The sequence below is a fragment of the Suricata suricatta genome, chromosome X, assembly GCF_006229205.1.
Source record: "Suricata suricatta isolate VVHF042 chromosome X, meerkat_22Aug2017_6uvM2_HiC, whole genome shotgun sequence".
NCBI classification, from domain to species: domain Eukaryota; kingdom Metazoa; phylum Chordata; class Mammalia; order Carnivora; family Herpestidae; genus Suricata; species Suricata suricatta.
Window position 1 is genome coordinate 3,097,790 of NC_043717.1, and position 18,299 is coordinate 3,116,088.

At 43.4% G+C, this 18,299-nt stretch overlaps 1 protein-coding gene across 5 annotated transcripts in view; it reads right to left on the minus strand.

Moving 5' to 3' along the window:
- The window catches only part of NLGN4X (neuroligin 4 X-linked), a 309,862-nt gene that overhangs the window by 258,347 nt on the left and 33,216 nt on the right, over positions 1 to 18,299 (minus strand). For 4 of the 5 annotated variants that reach the window (XM_029930274.1, XM_029930269.1, XM_029930271.1 and 1 more), the window contains exons 2-3: positions 16,257 to 16,424; positions 11,482 to 11,568 (exon numbers count right to left, since the gene is read on the minus strand). The gene's annotated coding sequence lies outside the window, so the exon portion shown is untranslated. The remainder of the gene's footprint in view (positions 1 to 11,481; positions 11,569 to 16,256; positions 16,425 to 18,299) is intronic. The other variant, XM_029930273.1, reaches the window with a different exon arrangement.

The window sequence follows — 18,299 nt, forward strand, 5'->3', positions numbered from 1 at the left end:
CATAGGAGCACATGTACCCCAATGTTCATAGCGGCACTTTCTTCAATAGCCAAATCATGGAAAAAGCCTAAATGTCCATCACCTGATGAGTGGATCAAGAAGATGTGGTATATACACACAATGGAGTACTACATGGCAATGAGAAAGAATGAAATATGGCCATTTGTAGGAAAGTGGATGGACCTTGAGGGTGTCATGTTAAGAGAAATAAATCAGCCAGAGAAGGACAGATACTATATGTTTGCACTCATAGGTCTAACAGGAGAACCAGAGAAACCTAATGGAGGACCAGGGGGAGGGGAAGAGGGAAAGAGAGGTGGGGACAGAGAGGGATGCAAAACTTGAGAGACTATTGAATACTGAAAACGAACTGAGGGTTGAAGGGGAGGGGGGAGGGGGATAAGGAGGTGGTGGTGATGGAGGAGGGCACTTGTGGGGAAGAGCACGGGGTGTTGTATGGAAACCAATTTCACAATAAACTATTAAAAAATATTTATTTCATACAGTAAAAAAATAAATAAAACAAATAAATAATAAATTAATATACTGTCACCAAGATCCCTTAGTTTTTAAATTCCCCTCCTTTTGTGTCTGAAAAGTGCTGTGCGGCTTTAGGAAAGAAGTTGGACTTGAACACAAGACACGTACAGAGAACAACAGTGCTGAGTGTACTTCCACAGGGCTGAGCACAGAACTAAACCTTACTTCATGGAACAACACTGAAATACAAGTAAGATGACAGGCTTCCTATGTGATGCTTGGTATGTCCGTTTATTGGAGATCATGAACACGGAATACACTTGTTTGCTTTTTATAAACATAGATGTAGCAGAAGAAATGGTGTTAAGAAAAAACAAAAAGAAAACAAAAAGAAAACAAAAACAAAACTCTTTGACTATGATTTCCCTCCATAAGAGAGAGAGAGAGAGAGAGAGAGAGAGAGAGAGATTGATCAGAGTTGCCGTAAACTCCAGGTAAATGGTTCTCCACATGACCTTCAGAAGGTCTAAACTGCTAACAGCAATTTTTTTTTGGTAATCTTCACTTTCATTCCTCGATGTGATTTTGAAAGCATTATTCTTTAGCATTTTCCCTAAGAGAAGAGCCCTATGTAATAGCACAAGGTTATCGGTTTGTGGCTACCTCCCTGGCCTACAGTTTTCTCTACGTGAAATGCATGTAAAGCATTATTGGTAATAACACTATTGCATTACGAGGCACCCATATTTTGCTGCCCTTCCTCTAAGCAACAGTAACGATAACTGTTAGTGCTTCAGGAAGAACTTAATTCTCACCTTTTTCTTGGTGCATCCACAGATCTCCACACATTACGAAGGGGCAGTGTACAATGAGGAGAGTCTACGTCATTTGCAATGTTTGCCCACTTTTGATAACTGTGCATGAATGTTAATAAATTTTAGCAGATGATACAGAGAACCCTCAAGTTTAACGGCTGTTTTACTAACTGATTACAATATACCCAACACAGATATGCACGTGTTATGAAATGAATACAGATACATTTATAATAGACGGACAAACTAGTGAGATCAGAGCTAAGCATCATCTTCATTGCTGTTGGATTAACTCAATAAATTCAATAATTAGATATTAATTCAACCCATTCAATGAATGATTTTGACCCTGTCGGGGCACTGTGTCAGATGGGGTTGTGGTTACCATATTACAAAATATATTCTATCCTGGAGGGATTTTTCAGGGTAGTTGGAAAGTCAGACATTTAAGTAAAACTAGGCAGGAAAATGCAGATGACAGAAGTGAGCTCCTCCTTAAGTGCCAATCACGGAGGAGAAAGGCATCCCTAGGAAATGACATTCAGGTGACATAATGACATAAGACAAAATGGGATCATTTTAGGAACTCAGATCCAGAGAGGGAGGTCCACTAAGGGAAGGAAGAAGGAAGCACATCACGACACTAGAGAGTGTGAGTCAACACTGCTGGTTCTAGAAAGTTCTGAATGGTTCGACATGCTCCGGACAGAGCATGCGGAGGTCTGTGAGAAATGGGGAGTCATAGGAACACAGGGGAAGAGTCCCAGAAGTCACAGCAGCAGCCCCTGGTCTTTGTTCATACGTGAGAGGGTCTTCCGGACACACCCTCCCTCACATGCAAAGGGTGGGGTTCCAGAAGGAGACCCAGCAAGGAAGGAAGGAGTGTGGGCATCAAGAGGAGAGAGGAGGGCTCTGGTGGACAGACTCAGAAGAAGCCTCGGGAAGGAAGAGGAGAAACAAGAGCCTGTCAGACATGAGAACAACATTTCAAGGAAGGAGACAGATGTCCTGGAGGTCACGGGCAATGACAGCTGAGATGTGTCTACGGGTGTTCACAAGATCATGACCTGCTAAGTGTGGAAGGCTGAATAATGACCCTCCAGAGTCAGGCACCTCCAAATCCTCAGAAACTGTGATCCGAGAGCAACGGGGCACTGACCCCTGGGAAATCCACACCTAACTTCTGATTCCCACCAGCTTACCTAGTAATGGCCTTCTGCTGACAGGAAACCTTACTAAGAACAAAGTCAATAACACATATTTTGTTGGTTGTATGTGTTATAGACTGTATTCGTATAACAAACTAAGCTGAAGAAAAGAAAAAATTCTTATTTTAATGTTTATTTTTGAGAAAGAGCATATGTGAGTGAGTGGGGATGGGCAGACAGAGGGAGACAGAAGATCCAAAGTGGGTTCTGTGCTGACAACAGACAGCCCGACATGGGACTGGAACTCACGAATCATGACATCATGACCTAAGCCAGTCAGCTGCTTAAGCCAGTGAGACACCCAGAAAACAAAAGGTTTTAAGAAATTCATAAGAGAAAATGCATTTGCAAGACTGCAGTGATAAAGAAGAAAAAGGCATATGAAAGTGGACTTGAGGGGCGCCCGGGTGACTCAGTGGGTTAAGCATCCGGCTTTGGCTCAGGTCATGATCTCACGGTTCCTGGGTTCAAGCCCTGTATTGGGCTCTGTGCTGACAGCTCAGAGCCTGGAGCCTGCTTCGGATTCTGTGTCTCCCTCTCTCTCTTGACCCTCCACTGATCACACTGTCTCTCTGTATCTCTCTCTCTCTCCCTCTCTCTCTCTCTCTCTCTCAAATAAATAAAAAAGCATTAAAAAATTAAAAAAAAAAAAAAAAGAAAGTGGACTTGGGTAGTTCAGACCCATGTTGTTCAATGGTCAACTGTGTATAACTTTCCACGGCAAAAGGTTTTACAAGGGTGTTGTACATTGATTAAGGAAAGGAAAGGAAGTTGAGGAAATGATGCTGGATGATCTGGTGAGCCCAGTGGAATTGCAAAGTCCTTAGGAGGAGGTGCAGAGAGTTGGGAGTCAGAGAAGGGGAGACCAGATGGGGCCTGTGAGGCAGAGAGGTGCACTAATGTGGGGCCACAAGCCAAGGGACACCGGCAGTCCCTGGATGTGGGCAAAGGCAAGGGAATGGCACCCTTGCCTACAGCTTCCAGAAGACACCAGCCCTTGGGGACCCTTTGGCCTCTGCCCCCAACAACTGACCTCCAGAGCTATATTTACGAATGTGTGCTGATCAAACTGTTAAGTCTGTGATCATTTGTTACAGAAGCCATGAGAATCTAAGACCTGGCAGAAAGAGCAGAAACTAAGGAAGATCACTGTGACTACCTGATTAAAAAACACACAGTAGGACGGGCTCAGTTGGTTAACTCTTGATTTAGCTCATGTCTTGATCTCACAGACTGTGGGACTGAGCCCCCCATGGGGCTCTGCAGTGATCACGTGAAGCCTGCTTGGGATTCGCTATCTCCATCTCTCTCCACACCCCCTACCACTGGCTTGCACGTACACACGCACACTCTCTCAAAATAAACAAACTTTAAAAAAAAAAAAAAGAAATACAGAGTAGGCACAGGCACAGGGAAGGCTGCAGGTGAATGACTTCCAGTGCATTTCCAAACACAGGGAACCTAAGGAGTCTGCATGAAAGATCCTCAGGAAGCATCTAGCACAAAGCATTCATGAAACCTGGTGTTTGCTTGCTAAGCCCTGAAACGTCAAATCATTTTGAAATTTCCTTTGAAAGCAGTTAAGTCATTTCTGTACACAAAAAGAACTGGTCTGGTTCCTCCTTAAGATATGGGATCAATTCACTGACCTTCAGCTACACCAGAGCAAGATGGCGTCACCAGTGACAATGAGCTCCATGATTTCTCTGCACTTTGGATTAAATGGGCTTCAATGGACTTCCTCCTTATATCAGTTCTACTTCTAGTCAGATATTCTAGAATCCCAACTCAGTAATCTTTTATTCCTTCTTAAAATTTTAAACAATGGTTGGGGCACCTAAGCAGCCCAGTCGGTTACGTGTCTGATTCTTGGTTTCCGTTCAGATCACGATCTCACAGTTGGTGAGATCAAGCCCCATGTCAGGCTCTGCAAGGAGCTTATTTGGGATTCTCTCTCTCTCTGTCTGTCTCTGTCTGTCCCTCCCCCATTCTCTCTTTCTCTCAAAATAAAGAAACAGAAAAGAATTTGATTAAAAAATGTTTTAAGCAACGGTCAAGGTCATGGTCCGAGACTGGTTCTAAGACTCGGCCACAGAAAGGGTCATGATCTTCAAGTACCTGACAACTTGTTGATGGTAAACAATGGTCAACACAGTAGGACGTTTATACGGTAATGAGAGGTTTCCAAGCATAAAATCATAAATGACAGTTACCCACTGTCAACTGTAGTCCCCCTCATTCGATCATGTTTGAGCCAGTATTTCCTTTCAATATTTTAAAAATGCAACTTACGATATCTCATCCAACGATTACATTAGTTGGGAATTGTAATGACGTCATGGTAATAGAAGACTAGACGTAAACCCTAACAAAAACGGACCAAAGGGACAGCTCTTATGACAGGCCACGTACGCAGCCAACATACTCCCATTGTGAAGCGTACCTTCACTATGATTCTGTAACTTTGGGAAGGTGAGACATTAATGAGGACACGTATCTTGGACACAGAGTGCTCTTCATTCATCTGAAGCCATTTGCTTATTACCTTGCCGGATTTTATTTGTTAACCTGCTTCCCAGAACAGCATAATCTGAACAAGCCAATCAATTACCATTAAAAGGACAAGTGAAAGACTAAACATTCCCCACGGAAGGCTTACATTTTCTAAGTAATTGAGAAGAAAATATAGCAGCTAAAATAGGAGTCCATTTAGAAGATTTAATTACAGATAAGTCAATGGGACATAATTTATATTCTTCTGTGCATACATATAAGAACAGAACAAATATTGGAAAACAAAATTTCTAGAATCCACACTCCATTTCTTATGACCATTGTCTATAGGTAACATGGCTATGACGCATAGACAAATACCATATGACATGGCGCTTATTTCCTTCTCATACCAGATTCACAAAATGCAAGAAGGAAAATAATACTTATTCACCCCTGGGTAAAAAAAAAGTAATGTTTGGTTTACCTAATGTGATGTTGTAATTTATAACAAGAAAAAAACATTTGATCTTCCTCCCTCTTTGCAGCACAGAGCTCCCAAAACTCTTGGAATTTCCTAAGTGGTGAAAGCAATAATGGTTGTTTTTGTTATGATAATGATGTAATTTTTGGAAACTATCTATGAATGGTTGTTAGTAGAGAGAGTCGTGTGACTGATGAGAGGGTTGGAACTTTCTGCCTACCTGTGACCCCTGGCCAGGGGTTGGAGGTAGGATCAATTGCCAATGGCCAACGACTTCATCACCTGTGCCTGTGAAATGACAAACTCTCCCTAAAAACCAAAAAGGATAGATTCAGAGAGCCTCCAGGTTGGTGAACATGCCCAGATTTGGGAAAAGAGGCACACGTGGAGAGACCGTGGAAGGTCCACGTCCTTTGTCCATACGTGCATCCCTTGCACCAAGCTGTTCCCGAGTGAAACCCTTTTATAATAAACCCATAACCTACGAGTACCATGTTTCTTTGAGTTCTGTGAACCCCCCGCTTTAGTAGATTAAGGGAGCCCAATGGGAGGGCCATTGGAACTTCTGATGAATACAGCTCGTGGGTCAGAAGCACAGGTAAGAGCATGGAGTTGCAACTGGCATCTGAACTGTAGGTTCGGGCGTCCTGTAGGACAGAGCCCTTACCCTGTGGGATCTGACACTGTGTCAGAATCAAGGTGAACTGTAGGACACCCAGCTGCTGTCAGAGACTTGATTCATGGTGTGGTGAAGCCTCCCCAACACACATATCCCAAGTGGTGGTCAGGACCCCCATTACTAAAACACACCATATTTGCTGCAATAATGTAACAACAACAATAACAATAATAGTAAATGAAGAACTGCAGGATAATAGAAAACACTCACAGCCTCTCAGAGGCTGGTCAGCTCTGGACCAACGTGTGGGAAGTGTCGGGCATGGAAGGGTGCCTTCCCACAGTTGGGCACAACTGGCATCAGGCAGGCTTGTGCCCTTCCCATCTCAGCTGAAGGAAGAAGAGGAGGTAAGGGGAGTCGTCCAATGTCACGAGCCCACGGAGTCTGCTCAGCCAGAACTAGACCTTGACTGCTTTGAAACCACTGCCTTGAGCATGCTGACTTGCATTCACTCAACATTTCCTGAGATGCCCTATGTGCCCTGCTCCGCGCTAAGGATGGGGAAGAGGAAGAATGTTCCACTGAAAGCTTGCAAGTGTGCACAAAGGACCCTGGGAAGGTCCCCGTAAGGAAATGATGAGCATGGTTGCAGTCTGGTGTACTAACCACTGATGTGGATTATGTTGCATTTAGCGTCACCAAGGTCCTAAGTTTTTGCCCTTCCCCATCACTCCCACATCGTCATTAAACAAATCCTTGAGGACACTGTGGAAAATCCTGTTTCAGGATTCCCTGAGGAAAGGGAAGAAGTACGGCGTATCAAAGGAATATTCTTAAGCAAAAGATCCTCAATCATCTACAACTGAAATATAGTTCGTTAATAGTTACTATCAGAGCACGGCAAATACGACATCCAATAATCCGCAAGAGCGAATGAAAACACCATTCCTTATTAATATTAATTACGCACTTCAAGAGAACTGCCTGGCCCTTGGATTCTCCAACACACTGAAAATGGAATCCGTGAACTCTCCCGTTTTAACTTTAAAAAATGCACTTTGTTAAAGTGCGTCGTGAAGCAGAATAAAAAATCACAATAATTGCCTGCACTTAATCCAGTGTTCTTTTCTTCTGATCAGGATGCAAATGGCCTGGGGCTTGGCAAAGCCAGTCAAGGTGGGCTTCCATGGTTCGTGGGCCTCGTGGGGAACCTTACTCCTAACCAACAGAGCACTGAGAATAGGCCACTGCCGCAGCACGACAGGACGCACGCTAATCAGCATCTGTCAGCGGCGACGTGTTGTGTGGACACGCTGTCAGATCTCTACCTGGTGCATAGAGATTTCACAGGGGACATTCCAGAATGCTCACAACATATGCCTGCATTCCACACTGCAGGTTACAAACACCTGCTGTCTGTTGACAAGTTTGGAGAGGAGAATTCCCAACGTGGAAACATATAGAGACCTACGTGTTATACGTATGTACAACATAATACATGCATCTGCACTTGTATGTGCATGGATTGCATATGTAGCTAGAACTGCTTTTATATTAATATCATGACTAATCTGTGAATCCAAGATGCTTACCAGGAATCCCATCCCCACCTTCAAAGAATCACGTGACGCCCTAAAGTATGGATTGGTAAATTCATTGTACGGGGTCAAATAATAAATGTTTTTGGCACTCGGGCTCTGCGCGCTGACACAACCATGTAACTCTGGTGCAGTACGGTAACAGAGCTCTAGACTAAAATGGACGTGCCAGTGGTACCCGGGCGGTTAAGCCTCCAACTCTTCATCTCGGTTCAGGTCATGGTTTCAGGGTTCGTGGCACTGAGCCCCATGTCAGGTTCTGCACTGACTGTGTGGGATCCTCTCTCCTCCGCCCTACTGACACTCCTGCTCTCTCTCTCTTTCTCTCTCTCAAAATAAATAAACAAACTTTACCAAAATAACAAAAAAGACAAACACACACACACATACACGTAAATGCCAGAGTGTGGCCGTGTTCCGATAAAGCTCTAGAAAATCAGGTGACGTTCCCACTGGCCATACTGGGCTCCCCTACGCCTGCACGCATATCACGGTCATTTACTCAAAAGCTGAGTTTATGTGTGTCCTGCCGAGATCAATAAAATTAGCTTACGCATAAATAACTTACAAACAGTATAATGATCAATGTCACGAGATACTCTTGCCTGTTTTCTGCTCTGAAATGTGTCACTCTGGCAGAAAAGTAGCATTACATCAGGAGGGTGGGGAAGGTATATTGTATTGTACAAAAGAAACATTATAGGTTTGAAAAACAGTCAAAAGAAGAAGGATCAAGGAGACCAAGAACAAATTATTTTACATTACATGTAATATATATGTATGTCATATACGACATTATATATATTTACATTATTATTATATTTATGTACATCCTATGTTATATTTTTAATTTTTTTTTTAATGTTTATTCCTTTTTGAGAGACTGAGGGACAAAGTGTGAGCTGGGGAGGCGCAGAGAGAGACAGAGTCACAAAACCCGAAGTAGGCTCCAGGCCACCAGCACAGAGTCTGACACGGGGCTCGAACCCACAAACTGTGAGACCATGACCTAAGTTGAGGTCAGATGCTTAACCGGCTGAGCACCCAGGTGCCCCCCCTTTTTTTTAATTTTTTAATGCTTATTTAGTTTTGAAAGAGAGCGTGAATGGGGGTGCACAGAGAGAGATGAAGACACCGACTCGGAAGCAGGCTCTGGGCTCCGAGCTGTCGGCACAGAGCCGGATGCGGGGCTCGAACTCAAGGACTGCAAGATCATGACCTGAGTGGAAGTTGATGTTTCACCCACTGAGCCAACCAGGCACCCCAACTGTATCATTATATTCAAGTCTATTTCCCAACTGCTGCCCCAAATGGATTTACAGAACTACTCTGTGTCCTTCTGACTCACAAAATACCTAATAAAACATTCACAGGGATAATGTGTTCAGGACTAAATAGACTATAAACAAACCATCTCAACACTCAAATTTATTATTAGTCCCTGGGATCGTCCTGGTCATCAGGATGTTCAATATACTCTTAAATTGACTTCCACAGAATACTGAACTTCCTAATTCCTGCTTCATCTATGAACTAGGGAAGTTACAGTTCCAGGAGTGTGGTGAGTGGAATTTTCCACGGCCGGCAGTGGCTCATGGAAGTGAGCCCTCCTGGGAATAAAATCAACCCATTTCTACCATGGGTTCACCAAGGCCATCCCAGACTCCCAGGAAAATCCCCTGTATGAAACCAGAGAACGGTCTGTCAACATTGTCCAGAAAACGTGATGAAACTGCCCTAGGCTGAAATGTTCCAGCACCAAAGAGACTTAATGCACCATGTGCTGCTTAGGCAGCTGCTTTTCTTCTTGGTGCTGGAAAGGAAACGGATGCCTATCTATTTTGCACGCCTAGAAGCTTGTTCATCAAGGACTCGTACTTAGCAGCAGACTTAGATTAACGCACCACCGAAGCCCGATGCACACGTCTGGTCTGTGTGTTTTCCACTGAAGCCAGCACCCCCTTGTGAACGGCGATGACTCAGATTAAGCCCTACCAAGCTTTCCGTTCTGAGAATGCCTGAACAGGAAAATCCCCCGTCATTAGCTTTTCATCCAGCCACGCCGTCCTCCGGAGGACGGGAAGTTCCAACCACGCATCAAGGCCACCCCAAACTGTGACTGCAAAGCCCCCCAGGCTGGGAGAGGCTGCTGGGCAGCCTCCTGCACAAACAAGCAGACAATGTTGGGCGCTTTCAAATGCAGATTGAGGTTAAGTGCCTATGGCCACAAAAAGAAGTCTTGTAGACGCAGAAGTCCTCATTCTCCTCTCCTGATGGTGCATTTTCTATAATGCTCTCTGTGGGTTTCATTATGTGAGCAGTGACTTGTCTACGGCACGGAGCCCAATGCCAGACCTATGACTGGTCCCCTCCTTGGAAGCAGGGCAGGCTGGTTCCATTAAACAGAAGCCTCGGGCACGGCGGCAAACTGAAATGATCACCACCAAGCTGCATCAGGTTCCTGTTCCAAACGTCTTCCCGTGTGAGAAGGCACACAAGCAGATCCCAGACTCCATGCCTGCTTATAAAGCAGTGCGCCTCCAGATTGGACAAAGGAGACAAAAATGAGCAAGGAATTTACATCATGTGCTGTGAATGATCACTGACCTCTCTGTGCTGATGACAAACTTGTATACGTTGAATACCTTTGGTGAAATAACAATCACGTATACAAGATAAAAATAGCAGTCATATCCTGATCTATAATACTCTTCCAAATTTGCATGTTAATAACAAAAGGGAGACAGCATTCCTCTTTATTAATCAAAAATTACATTTGGGAAAAAACAACGTGGCATTTTTTTTCATGGCAGGAAGTGGAGAGGGGTGGACTTGGAAATCAAGTTTGTTGAGAACAAGTCTCCTAAGAAACACGACCTTGACAATCTTGTAGAGTCCAGGAATCCTAAGAAGTTTGTTACCGAAAGAGTAAAGATATGGAAATCATGTGGTCAGCTGTAAAGAGAAGCTTAAAGCCATTTGTGGTCCAAATTGTGGGAAACGTTTGGAGGCTGTGACAGTCAATCTGACGAGAAAAATGGTAGATAACAAATGTTTGAGCAATATCATCATAAATCCGACCTCAGCAGGGTTGAATCGACAGCTGAGCCATGAAAACACATAAGCATTTACTCAAAATGTACTAAATCATTTCCTTCTCAAAATTATGTGGGGGGGGGGTGCGTGGCAAGAGACAGGTGCAGACTTGGATGATTTAATTAACAACTTCAACCACAGATCATCGAAGGATTCTACCCGTTTCCCGCCCCGTCCTTGGGATCCAGCCTATTTCTGTTCTCCAGATAGAGAAAAGTATCCCGTGGTCTCGGTGGGCCTCACTATGCATCAGAGCCACAGGTCTGACATGTTGCAGGGCCGCTGACGCTGAAGCAGCTTGATGGCTTTCAGATGCTGGCTCTAGAACAGAGCGGGCTTCCAAGGAGCAGTGAACGTGAGGCTTCGTTTCAGCGCGGCTTATGCAAGGTGAGTCAGAAAGCGTAGCCTCTCTCGTGAATACCTAATTCATGACATACACTCGGCATGGGGCTCTCTGTAGGAACAATGATTACAAAAATCCTCAATGTCCAACGCTTGCCATTGTCTGCACTCCAAACGGGCTTGAAATCGCTGCTTCGCCCTCTGGTTCACTTCAAACAGACTTTTACCGAGAAAACCATGCTTCCTACCCAAGTCGTCAGAAACCACGGCCAGGCCGGATTCCACCGGGCTGTAAATCCATCAGTAACCTACGCGGCGGAAGGCAATGATGATCTCTGATACTCACCATTACGCTGTCCTTCTGAGAAGATGCGTTTAAGACTGCGTCCGCGGACACGTAGTTGACGCCTTTCCCATCTCAACACTTTTTTCCCTATTAACATAAAAACAAGAAAGAGGTATATGCTTCCACTCAGTAAGAGGCCTGCTGACCCTGCTCGAAAGCCACTGTGATATCGCTCACATGACCTGTCTTGGGGGCTGTCACAACAACCAGTTGCTCGTGGAAGAAGTCCCTCAATGAGTCAAGCTGGTAAGCATGACGGGGCATCTACAGAGGTGTGGCTAAATACACATTCCCGGGGCAGCACCCCGGTCCTCGCGGCAGCCTGGCGATGTAGAATCAACAGAGATGGACTGAGGTCCCCAGTGCCCATTACGTCCGCGTGGGCGCTGTTCCACCTCAGCTGATGACGACAGTCCAAGCAGTGCGTGTCTACGCGACTTACTCAAATCAAGAATCGCTCAATCCTTGCAAAACTCAATCTGTGGAAAGAGCCAATGTTTTGGAAAGTGTTTCTTTGCAGGAGCCAAGTTTCGGCCCCGCACGGAGAGTTCTTCCCGGACCGCAACGGGTCAGGATGGGAAGGATCCAACACGGCCCTGCCTCCTGGGCTCCGCTGTGACAAACCTAGTGTCTATTTGAGCAGCAATCCCCCCAGGACCACTTAGCATCGCCATTCTCAACTCAACATGGAAGCTTCTCTTTAAAGGGTTGATTTTCACACCACACGGCTCCTTCAACTTAATAAGTGAGGACCGCAACAGGGCGGTGGCCCCTTGCAGCTGTGGCACAGGACACCGGACTGCCGTGGACACTCACCATTTTATATCTCTAGAAAAGAGAGTGAGCGGAAAAAGGAATATGTCGTTGGATGCACTTCTCAGATTACCCCAACCCTGGAAGAATGTTACTACCTCGCAGATGAGGTCTCTAGGTTTCAAAGGAAACGATCCAGCATGTTATTAAACTGTGGGAAGGCAGGGTCCTAGATTAATTATGCTCTGATTACCCATAATAACTACCTATCTAGTTATTAATATGTGCTTCACAAACACTCTTGATTAAAATATATTTGTGAGAATGAATTTGTAACAACAATGATAATTGCACTCAGCAGACCTGACCCTTCCATAGCCTTGTGAGGTAGCTATTATCACATCTGTTTACAGTTAAGAAAAACCGAAGGGAGCCTGGGTGGCTCAGTTGGTTGAATGTCTGACTTCAGCTCAGGCCAGGATCCCATGGTTCATGAGTTCAAGCCCCACATCGGGCTCTGTGCTGACAGCTCAGAGCCTGGAGCTGCTTCCGATTCTGTGTCTCCCTCTCTCTCTGCCCTCGTGCACTCTGTCTTTCTCTCAAAAATACATAAACGTTAAAAATTTTTTTTAAAAAAGGGGAAACATCGATATTGACATCCTAAGGCACACAGCTCACAAGCTGGGGGGCCACAGCTGAGTCTACCTGCACATCAAAGGCCACACACTTTACAATATCAAGTCACCTCTTCAACAAATGAATCAAAGACTAGGTCAACATTGCACACAGCGACTGCCGTATATACGGACTCGTTTTATTGTCTCAACAAGCATTGAAGGGAAGGAGGACCATCACCATCATTAGTGGAAAAAAATGATTAAGAGGAATATTAGCCCATTAGCCCAGGAGCACAGAGTTGTAGAAGGCAGGGGCGGACTCGAAACAGGTAGGGAGCCTCCCGTCAACCTTCCTACCCAAGTCAGGGGGGCACAATGAACATCTTTTCTCTCCCACATCCTCACTCCACACTTTGGGAGTCTACACCCCAAATGGTTTCCACTGGTGAAAAGGAGACTGTGTGGTATCAGTACCCAAGACAACCTCATAACACACACGTGATGCAGACATTGAGTGGACACTCACTGAACACCAGGTCTTCTCACATTGTATGCTTAACGCACACCTTGGAAATTGGCCGTGTTTCTATCTGACCTGATCAGAGGTCACATCTAGGTTACCCACTCCACACGAGTGCAAATACACAATTACCAAGCTAACTCTATGTGTGCTTCTGGAAAGTTCTACAAACACTGATATCAATTATGGCTGGCTGGCCATACATTTTTTTTTTTTTGTAATGCAGTAGAGAAAAATATTCTTTCATTCCTTAAGAATGTAACCTTATTGTAAGGTTGAGTTTTTGTTTCTGTGTTTGCTTTATTTTGCCTGTGTGTTTTTTTTTAATTTTCTTTAACATTTTATTAATGTTTGAGAGACGGAGAGAGACAGTGTGATCAGGGGAAGGGGCAGAGAGAGAGAGGGAGACACAGAATCCAAAGCAGGCTCCAGGCTCTGAGCTGTCAGCACAGAGCCCGACGCGGGGCTTGAATGCAGGAACGGTGAGATCATGACCTGAGCCAGAGTCAGACGCTTAACTGACTGAGCCGCCCAGGCGCCCCTGTCTGTTTTTTAAGGTGCACAAGTGAGATGGAATGATTAGCTATATTGGCAGGTGTCTTCTTTATTGTAAAATCTGATATTACCATAATCTGATAGAACAAAATACATATTCTCATCATCTAGTGCTTACTGCACAGTCATGTTGCCGATTTAGTCACTGGAAAGAATTCAGTTCACCCAAAGCCACTCTGCCTGGATCATACACGAAGAAATGTGTCCATTCCCTGTCACTGTGTCCCGTCCGTCTCTTATGGGCACCTACCCCCCGCCATCCTCAAAGTTTCTTCTCCCAGGATACCCCATTATGTGTGAACTCACAACATGACACACTCCCAAACTGGTTTTTGTAGAGAAACTCCTGAACCCTGAGGAGCCAGACACACAGGCAGGGGCCCGTTATGACACCCATACTACGTAGGCCACTTTGGGGCCAACCGTTGAAATCAAGGGGGAACATAGATCATCAACACGCCTGCATTCCAACGCTCCTTAGGTTTCCTCCTTCGTTTTCCGTGGTACAGTTGACCATAGGGAATGACGCAGTAAGCCTTACTTTGCGTGTCTAAAGCTAAATGACAAGGTAAGGTCAGGTCCGGGGGCCCTGGGGGGTCAGGTAGCTAAGCATCTGACTTCAGCTGACATCATGATCTCACGGTCCATGAGTTCAAGCCCCACGTCGAGCTCTGTGCTGACAGTGTGGAGCCTCTTTACGATTCTCTCTCTCCCTCTCTCTCTCTCTCTCTGATCCTCTCGTGATCATATTCTCTCCGGATGTCTCTCAAAATAAACTTTATATATATATAAAAAATAAACTTAATAAATATATATATAAAATATATAGTCATGTACCTTATAGCATATCTCAAAAGTTAAAGAATAAATTCTCCAGAATTTGAGAATTCTCTCAAAATAAACTTTATATAAAAGAAACTTAGTATATATATATAATGTATAAAATATATATAGTCATGTGCCTTATAGCATATCTCTAAAGTTAAAGAATAAATTCTCCAGAATTTGCCAATTCTCTCAAAATAAACTTAATGTATATATAAAACAAACGTAATATATATATATAGTCATGTGCCTTATAGCATATCTCAAAAGTTAAAGAATAAATTCTCCAGAATTTGACAATTCTCTCAAAATAAACTTAATATATATAAAACAAACAATATATATAAAATATATAAAATATATATAGTCATGTGCCTTATAGCATATCTCAAAAGTTAAAGAATAAATTCTCCAGATTAAAACACTTCTTTTTTTAAGATTAAAATACTTCTCAATTTTACTATTAGATGTGGACTGGATAGCCTATTATCAATGGCCTTAAAGATACATAAATATGATTACAAATAAGCTAATCATTTTGAAATCATATGAACCACTTTTTATAACCTAGGTTTTAACACAAAAACTATATCCTACATATTTATCATTTGTTAAAAACTTACACTGTACCTCATATGCACTCATCGATATAGAAAAGAAACTTTTTTCTTTTTTTTCTTTTTTGAGTAATCTCTACATCAAACTTGGGGCTTGAACCCATGACCCCAAGATCCCGAGTCACATGCTCTTCCGACGGAGCCAGCCAGGTGCCTGTAGAGAATCATTTAAAGACACATATGGCCGGTGATGATAGTTTTCAAGTAGTCAACATGGATTAAGAAGAGAAGACACTCATTTGCAACAACGTGGATGGAACTGGAGAGCATGAAGCTAAATAAAATAAGTCAACCAGGGAAAGACAGATACCATATGTTTTCACTTGTCTGTGGAACTTGAGAAACTTAACAAACGTCCACGGGGGAAGGGAAGGGGAAAACATAGATCCCAACAGGGAGGGAGGGAGGCAAACCATAAGACTCTCTTAAATACAAAGAAACTGAGGGTTGATTGGGGGGGGCAGGAGAGGGGGAAAGTGGGTGATGGGCATTGAGGAGGGCACTTGTTGGGATGAGCAGTGGGTGTTTTATGGAAACAATGAACCACGGGAATCCGCCCCAACACCAACAGCACACGGAACACACTGTATGTTAGCCAACCTGACAATAAATTATCTATATAGAAATGAGTAGATAAATAAAACTTGGTAAATAGAAAAGAGAGGAGGCACTGATTAAAGCTATATTTATGAATTCCTAATATATTACTTAATTATCCTTAATATGTAAATATAATAAATAATTTGATATAATTTATAATATTTAAATAATTTCCTAATATAATTTGTAATAGGTAAATGTATCACTTTCATATTATATCATAAAATCATTCTATCTTTTTAATAGAATCTCAGCATACAGAGAGCCCATTCGCCAAAGCATACAGACCTTTCGAGGAGTATCAGGTACGGAGAGAAGAATGGTACATTCCACACTAGGATGATGTTTCAAGGAGGCCTCTATGTAAACTTTCATCTTTACAGCTGAAGATCTGGGGGTTCATGAAGACCTTCAAAGCCATTCCAATGCACCCCGGGCAGGAGGTCAAAACAACACCTAGAAAATAAGACCGAAAGATATAAACGTCTTCTCAACAGATGGCACTCATAGACCTCTGACCTTCCAAGAGGGCACTGACGGGATTTTATTCCTTCGTATGTAGATGACGGTCAATACATGTCGTCTAGAGATCATATCCTTGCATTCTTCAAGTGTCTGCTGAGTGCAAACCACGAATGACACAGGAGGTCAGAAAAGGAATCCCAAAGATGCACAGGACAGTCCTCGATGATCTTGACTTTTCATGATGGGGAAGGGGGGAGTGGGTTCTCAGAGCAAGGACTCATAAATAATTGCAGAACCTCGTGAATCGGTCATTAAGGAATAGAAAGAGCCACATTCAGCAGCGGTGACGGCTCTGAGAACTAAGAGCTGGCATCCAAGAGACCTTGAGAGACGAGGGCAAGAATGGACATATTTGTCAGAGTCCAGACTGTGGGAGGCCGGAGGAGCAAGGCGCAACGGAGCCCACGGGTCTACACAAGGACACGGCTCAGGGCACCCCCGGGGCCACAGCACCGCTGCGAAGTCTGTGTGGTATGCCTGCACCCACTTGTACAAAAACAGGACACCGTGAACGTACTGGTAAAACCTAAAGGTATTTCAGAGGTATTTATAAGAACGTTTTCAAGTTTATTTATTTATTTTGAGAGAGACAGAGAGAGCGTGAGTGGGGGAGGGGCAGAGAGAGAGAAGGACAGAGAGAGAGAATCGTAAGCAGCCTTCCCCTTTTGGGCACAGACCCCGACTCGGGGCTCGAACTCACAAAACCACAAGAGCCAAATCAAGAGTCATATGCTTAACTGACTAAGGCACCCAGGCTGTCTTAAAAATTTTGTTTTAAATCCTACACTTATTCATCCTTTATGTAATTTTCTTTTGAGTTGCAGTGACCTGTTAAATTTCTGAAGGAAAAATGAGGGTAGATTTCTTGGGTAGCATAAAAAAAAAGGCATGCTCACATAAGAAGAAAATGTCTGTCTAGGTTTCAGGGGCTCAACGTGGATATTTCTAGATGTGTACATAAATGTTCAAATTAATGTAAGTGACCTCATTTATCTAACCCAAATTTTATCTCCTATCCCTCAAACCGAACAATCTTCCAAATTATATCCATTTTTGTAAAGATGCACATTTAATAAAACATCTGTTTCTGCCTTGGATTTGCTCCCAGTTTTATACAATATTCAAATTGCTTGCATTTTTAGCGTTCTGGAAGTCTAGTAAAAAACAACAAAGAGGAAAACTTCTCTTCCGAATTTAAAAAGCGTAACTTAAAATACATATAATCGATTTTACACAGGTCTACTTCTGCTGAGTCAACCCACAATTCCGATGAACTCTCATTTCCTGCGCACATTGCTAATTTTGACCCAAACTTTTACAACAAAATTTAAAAAGCCTTCAACTCCTCTCTCCGCCAAGCAGCAGAGACAGCAGAGCACGGCAGATTTACAGCTTTCATGTAAGACACTAAAAGATTAAGCTCCAAAATCCTTTACATTCGTAAAATTTATCGCTCTTAATTTTCAAGGCATGGACTAGAATGGGAAATCTGAAGCCTTTCTCTGACACTGTCTTTAAAAAAAATACAGGAAAACAATTATGGGAAGTCTAAGGACATGCATAATGGCAAGTTTATATATATATATGCATATATATATATACACACATATATATAAGCATCTAAAATAAATCACAGAAACATGAGGTATAAACCCCACATTTTCAGTACAAGCTCCGTAATTGAGGTAGAACCATTTGCCCTTAGGTGTGAGACTTACTTCCTTCTAGAACAAATAGGTTAAGTGATCAAACGTGCTCCAGGGAGGCCTGGATGGCTAAGCATCCAACTCTTGATTTAGGCTCAGG